At 40.9% G+C, this 7,215-nt stretch overlaps 1 long non-coding RNA gene across 1 annotated transcript; it reads right to left on the reverse strand.

Moving 5' to 3' along the window:
* Positions 1 to 1,440: 1,440 nt before the first annotated feature.
* LOC124861317 lies at positions 1,441 to 4,893 on the reverse strand. The gene is made up of 3 exons (XR_007036595.1): positions 4,671 to 4,893; positions 2,358 to 2,625; positions 1,441 to 1,615 (listed from the first exon to the last, which is right to left on the reverse strand). It is a non-coding gene; the product is annotated as an uncharacterized LOC124861317 (long non-coding RNA).
* Between the last annotated feature and the right edge of the window lie 2,322 nt (positions 4,894 to 7,215).

The raw sequence follows: 7,215 nt of genomic DNA on the forward strand, positions 1-7,215 counted from the left end.
ACAACGAGAAGAGAAGACCGGACCCTGAGGAAGATTGTGGAGAAGGGCCGATTCCAGACCTTGGGGGACCTGCGGAAGCAGTGGACTGAGTCTGGAGTAGAAACATCCAGAGCCACCGTGCACAGGCGTGTGCAGGAAATGGGCTACAGGTGCTGCATTCCCCAGGTCAAGCCACTTTTGAACCAGAAACAGCGGCAGAAGCGCCTGACCTGGGCTACAGAGAAGCAGCACTGGACTGTTGCTCAGTGGTCCAAAGTACTTTTTTCGGATGAAAGCAAATTCTGCATGTCATTCGGAAATCAAGGTGCCAGAGTCTGGAGGAAGACTGGGGAGAAGGAAATGCCAAAATGCCAGAAGTCCAGTGTCAAGTACCCACAGTCAGTGATGGTCTGGGGTGCCGTGTCAGCTGCTGGTGTTGGTCCACTATGTTTTATCAAGGGCAGGGTCAATGCAGCTAGCTATCAGGAGATTTTGGAGCACTTCATGCTTCCATCTGCTGAAAAGCTTTATGGAGATGAAGATTTCATTTTTCAGCACGACCTGGCACCTGCTCACAGTGCCAAAACCACTGGTAAATGGTTTATTGACCATGGTATCACTGTGCTCAATTGGCCTGCCAACTCTCCTGACCTGAACCCCATAGAGAATCTGTGGGATATTGTGAAGAGAACGTTGAGAGACTCAAGACCCAACACTCTGGATGAGCTAAAGGCCGCTATCGAAGCATCCTGGGCCTCCATAAGACCTCAGCAGTGCCACAGCATGATTGCCTCCATGCCACGCCGCATTGAAGCAGTCATTTCTGCAAAAGGATTCCCGACCAAGTATTGAGTGCATAACTGTACATGATTATTTGAAGGTTGACGTTTTTTGTATTAAAAGCACTTTTCTTTTATTGGTCGGATGAAATATGCTAATTTTGTGAGATAGGAATTTTGGGTTTTCATGAGCTGTATGCCAAAATCATCCATATTAAGACAATAAAAGACCTGAAATATTTCAGTTAGTGTGCAATGAATCTAAAATATATGAATGTTAAATTTTCATCATGACATTATGGAAAATAATGAACTTTATCACAATATGCTAATATTTTGAGAAGGACCTGTAATACAGAACTTAATAGTAACTAATTTGTGTCCGTTTAAACATTTGACATAAAAAATGTTAAAATGCTCTGAAGGCACTTCTTTGTGGTGTAAACGTTGAAAAAGCTACACACAAACCCTTATCTATGTTATTCCTTTGTATTGAGATTAACAGTATGTCTCTAAATCATCAATTCTGACCTGCTTCCCTGTCTGTTGACAAAAAAACCTTTCCCATACCATGATACCGCCACTGCCGGTTTCACTGTGGTGATGGTGGATTCAGGTTGATGTACAGTGTTAGTTTTCACTGTATGTAGCAGTTATTTTAGTCTTTATTGCTTTGTGGCTACATGAGAGTTTGACAATAACATGTGCTCACAGAAGACACAAGTTTCCAGTGATGCCCGTCCGGAAAAGCTCGTGGGCAGCACGACTTTATAATACTGTTCCAGTTTCTTCCTTGGATGAAATTCCAGCTTTATCCAGGCTCAATCCATTTCTGTCCAACAGCACTGTGAGTCAGTCTATAGGGGAAACAAAAGTAACAGTATCTGGTTGCTTGTGGTGCTTTGTGATGTTTTTGTGTTTTTAGTGAACATCAGTGAAGGCTGGCTTCATGACATCAGTGAGGAGTGATCAGACGGAACAAGAAAACATAAATACCGGATAAAAAGTTTCTTATGTTTTAAATGATTTCAAATTGGAACATAGCAGTGTTTATTCGACATAAGGGTCAATCACTTGTTTTAAAAAACGAGTTTTTCTTATCTTTGTTGGCTTTTTACACTGTCAAAAAGCATTTACCTCAGTAGGACTTTTACCCAAATCTTATATTTTCTGATTGGTCAACCTAATTTTGTCTTTTTTTAAGCTGAATCAACTTTCCCGCCAAAAAATACAAACTTCCAGGTTTCTCTCCTCCATATTGCCTTTGACATATTTTACACAATGTTTTTTTTTTCTTTCAATAAATTTGTATTTGGATGGTATTTCATGAATAGTCAGTAATTTTCTTCTTTGTTTATTACTTATTTTTTCTGACTTGCAGTCATTAAACAGTTCACCTCCAAACCATTGTTTTTGGTGTTATCTATGGAGCTGTTAGCTTTGCCATAAGGAGGAACTTTGTCAAAAAACTTGCTTAGAATCCCAATCTGATTCTTTTTTACTAAACCTTTTAGCCTTAATGGTAATTTGTGGTCAAGTTGCACCAAGCCAAAACATCCTCTTCTAAAATCGGTTCTCACAGGATAGAAGCACACTTACACATTAACCTTCACTTTGTCTGTTGGTAGAAAGTGGCTGAAAACATCCTTTTCTCCTGAAAAGGTCACACTGAGATTTGAGTGACAGCTTTAAGTCCTAGGCTCGTGTTACAATCTGTGGCGAAGGCGTCTTCCTGGGAAAAGGCCGGGTGCGCCGGGAAGCAATTAGTTATCATGAATAACAAGGCAAATCTGGCTGGCATACGACCACTAATGTGCCTCGCTTCTTTCCAGAGGATTCCCCATGGCCACCGCAGCGGGGCTTCTGCCTGCACACAAATACAACAACGAGGGGACGTCCGTAGAGGACTGAATGATTATTCCCTCATTTCTTCTTTGTTCCGGAAGAAATTCCAGATACAAATATAAAAAACTGTCATCATTCACCAAAATTAATGGCTTATTTTTGCTGTGTAAATAACAGAAGTACAGTGGCCCTTGAGTATTTTCCCATTTTGTCATATTACAACCACAAACTATGAAGTATTTTATCAGAATGCGTAGAAACGTGTGACATGCATTTGTATTTATCCTGTTTGAGACATTACCTGGTAGGATTAGCTTACAGCTTCAAGTCTCTGGCATTAAGTCTCTTACTCATGTAGAGAGTGGAGCTCAAGCACAGTAAGACTGGACGCAGAGTTTTAAGGTCTTGCTACAGATTCTCAATTGAAATTAGGCCTGTACTTTGACGGGCTGTTGAGACCACAGCCATGGTTACAACATGAAAGTCCAGTACGAACGTTTCTGGAACTTTCAAAATAAATCGCATTGACCTACTTCCAGCACAGCCAGGAAAAGGGGTAACGGCGGACTTCCAGTGACGTCACTGTCCAAATAAAATCACCGCTTTTGGAACAAACAGACCTCTTCCACGCTGGTCCCCAGCGGAACTGGACAGAGGGACACAGCACGCTACTATCTCTTTGCTGGCAAACAGACATAACTCTTCAAACTGGATCCAAGAGTGTCATCCAATCACGCGATCAGAGGCACTAAGTTAAGTAGGAATGAATTCCTGTTTGTGTATCCGGTTTTCATTCATGAACGGGGTAATTAAGGTACAAGCGTGGCTTGACCTTTCTCTCTGAGGTCTACAGAATTAAACTGTTATAGAGAGTTCCCAGCAGAGACCCTGTCTCTATAACGCCGAGTGGAGCAGTTTTTCCCGGTCTAAAGGAAGGACAATGGGACCGCATCACTGTAGCTACAGGGCCAATCTAGCACATGAATATGCTTTGATCCAAACCAGTCTATTGACATTCTAGCTGTATTTTTAGGGTTGTTTTCTTGCTGGAAGGTGAACCTCCAACACAATCTCAAGCATTGAGCATCTAAAAGGTTTTCTTTCAGTGTTGCCCTGTTTTTAGCTCCACCCATCTTCCCATAAAGAAAAGCCTACCCACACCATGATGCTGCCACCACCATGTTTCAAATAACAGCTGTGTTTACACTGAGACTAAATTACCCACAAGGGGACTCTACTAATTAGGTCATTTCTAAAGCCGGCTGGTTGCACTGGATTTTATTTAGGGACATCGGAGTATGACCGGCTAAATTTAAATGCGTGGCACATTTTCATGCTTGAAGCTTTATTTGAGATCTATTTTTCTACATGCAGGCTTTTTTCAGGGTTCAGTTTAACCTCTTGAGTCTTTCCAACCAGTTTCCGTCAAGGACAACAAGCTCGAGAGCGTGTATCAGTAATTAGAAAAGCAGAAGTGGGAGTTAATAACCATTCTGATGGTTTTCACAAACAAGTTGTCGCTAAATAATGACAAGTTTTAATTAGAAGTGTGAGTAAGAGCGCTGGGACCAGACAGACAGCTCTCGTTACTTTAGCCAATAATTATGGTAAATAAGATGATAATTAACTGGCGGCTCTCATTGATCTGTTACCAAGGAAGAAATGTTCAAATATTGATATGAGAGTGGACCGGTCTCACAGGATTTATCAGTGTTTGGTGTTAGTTTGTTGTTCGACTGATTAAAAGTTACTAAATCGGATTGTATTTGAAGCATAGGAGAAATATAATTTTCACTGGCAGCCTCAGATTTCAATTCAAAAATACTTTATTAATCCCAAAGGGAAATTAAATGTTGTTATAGCTCATATTATGAAGGTTTCCTCAAAGAGCCGTTGTAGATAATCTAGATATTGTAGATATTTATTCTCAAAGGTACTGTCTTGGACTAAAAATGAAAAGAAATTTCAGGTTTCTGGGTGGGAATAATGGTTCAGACCTTTCTGGGCCACTCTGGACCCTCCTCTGGTGGAACAAAACGGCATTCTGCGAGGTGTCCTGACATTTACCTGGGTCATTCACGGTCTTTGTTCCCATCGGCCTGCACACAGGAAGCTCTTTCAGTCGCAGTTCTGCGGACACCTGTCAATCAAGCCACAGCTCAACACTCATTCTCAAAAAAAACAGGAGAAAAAGGACTACTTATCCCAAAAAAGCTGCCAGATTATTTTAAATGTTAGCTGATCTGAGAAGCACAGTGGTGGAAATCAAGAAGTCTTTATGGAGACTCCACTAATATCTTTCCTGGGTTCATCATAGTCCTGCTGCCTGGCAACAATGCTTTCTTTTCACAAAGAAGTCGGTTCAGTGAGTCATTCAGCAAAATGTCGCTGGTTTGGCAGCAGGGTGTTATACAGAATACGCAGCAAAAACAACTCTGTGTCTCTGGAAAGGACAGTTCACTCTCAGTTTCAGCAGATTTAGGCAGAAAAAAGCTGGATTTTTAATATCTATGTCAGAACATTTCAGCATTATAACCAACATAAGGCAAGTCCAGTGCTGGGTCAACATATCACATGTGTTGTATTAAAATTACGTTGCTCATCCAGAACGTCGAATAAATTCTTTTTCAAAGCACCGTATGGTCCATTTCCTCTAGTTGGAGCGAAGGTGTTTAAACGATGTTTTAAAATTGTGAGGACTGATCAAAATAAAAGATGCTGGTGGATCAATAATTCAAGGTTTTTCATGAATACGGGGTTAAGAGCTTGTGAAGGTCTATTGCAGGTTTAGGAAGGAATATCTAAAATTTTACAAGTGCTGGTGCAGGTCCAGGATTTGGTGGGAACAACCGGACTTGGTAGCAGTAAGGCTTCCAGGCTTGTTTTGGTGAGGGCTCCCGGACATGTCAAGGGTTCACTGACTTGGTGGTGGTGCAGATCCTGGACTTGGTACTTGGTCAGATACCACACCTGGTGCTGGTGCGCCTTCTGGGTTTGGCGAGGGCTCCCGGATTAGGTGGTGGTGCGACTCCCAGGCTTGGTGCTGATGCAGGTCCCTTTCTTTCTAAAAATATAAAACCACAAAGGCCAAACTGAGGTTTGTCAGAGAGAATGCAGACAAAGACCAGGACTTAATGAAATAATGTTCTTTGGACAGAATCTACCATAAATGTTACCCTGTATCAGAGTGTTGGAGGAAAATATGGGACCATCTTAAAAAAAAAAACTTAAATCTTAAGAATTGGACTCTGCAACATTACACTAACCCAAAACATACCAGTAAATCGACCAAGGTCTGCCTGAGAATTAAGAAACAGAAAGTCCTTGGCTGAGTCATAGCCCAGATCTGTATTTCATTGAGATGCTGTGGTGTGACTAAAGGGGGCAAAACTACCTATTGGGGGGTAGGGTGTCCTTACTACTTGAATATTTAATGACATGTCCTAATTGTTTCACAACTATAAATCAAATTCTAAACGTTAAGATTTTGTAGGAACCAGAACGGTGTAAAATATGTTGCCTGGAACTCAGAACCAGTAAAATCTGAGCTTAATGTCTTTTTTAAATGTCAGCGTGTAAGGGTGCTGCAACACACAGCAGATTGAAACCTCATTAAATCACAGCCGGTCCTCAGTACCTGCAAGAAGAAGCAATCAGAGGACACGAGAGGCTTCCCAACATGAAAGAAGAGGATTTATTCTCAGCCAAAAGCACTCTACCGATGTCACTTCCTTCTTCTTCTCTCTGTATTTTTAGCCAGAACTTGTCCTAAAACTCCCTCTGAGCCCGGAGCAGGCCGTGATATTTTCCTCTGATCTTTACCTCACACCTCGCAGAGGATTCCTCCACTCCTCCACCTTTTGTTTGGCAGCAGAAACTTTCCCTCAGAAGGTCAGGAAATGCTTGAGGTGAAGCTTCTTCCTGTGAACTCTGACCTCCAAGATGCAAACAGGGTGAGCGGTGACATTTTCCTGCATTTCAATGAACCACAAATATTTCCACAATTCATCTGACTTCACTTGCTTCGGTTGCTTTGTTTTAAGGGACAGAGCTGCAGGGCTTTAACTCTAAAACATGTAAATACCTCATATTTGTAACTTACAATGATGAAGAAATCACAGTCATCCAGAATTAGACAAATAATCATCATGTTTCAAAGCTCTCTGCTGGTGTTCAGTCCAGAACAAACCCAGTAGTTGGAGCTTAGGCGCCCTCTGCTGGCTAAATGCAACATCTGCAATGCAAATGTCAGAATATGTATTTGAGCTGTTTACTTTTTATTAGTCTTTTCAGCGACTATGCAACAAAGAATTGGTGCTTTTGTCAAGAAATGTTTTATTGTAGTTATTCTGAATACATTTAACCTAATTTGACAATTTTTTTTTCTGATGTTTCAGGTGTTTCTATATACCTTTCAGTTTGAATTTTAGAATGCAATACTTAGCTATTTTTAAAGATTTTGGATTTAAAGGAATATGTAGAGAACAGATTTTAATCAAGATTTTAATGAATATATATTTTTACTATATAAATGAGTTTAGATCATTTGGGAACAGATGTTTCGCCATTGTAAAGTTTTAAAGTCTGGTTGCATTTCAGACGGCTCCTTATA

Source organism: Girardinichthys multiradiatus, chromosome 24, assembly GCF_021462225.1.
Source record: "Girardinichthys multiradiatus isolate DD_20200921_A chromosome 24, DD_fGirMul_XY1, whole genome shotgun sequence".
In the NCBI taxonomy this organism is placed as follows: Eukaryota; Metazoa; Chordata; class Actinopteri; order Cyprinodontiformes; family Goodeidae; genus Girardinichthys; species Girardinichthys multiradiatus.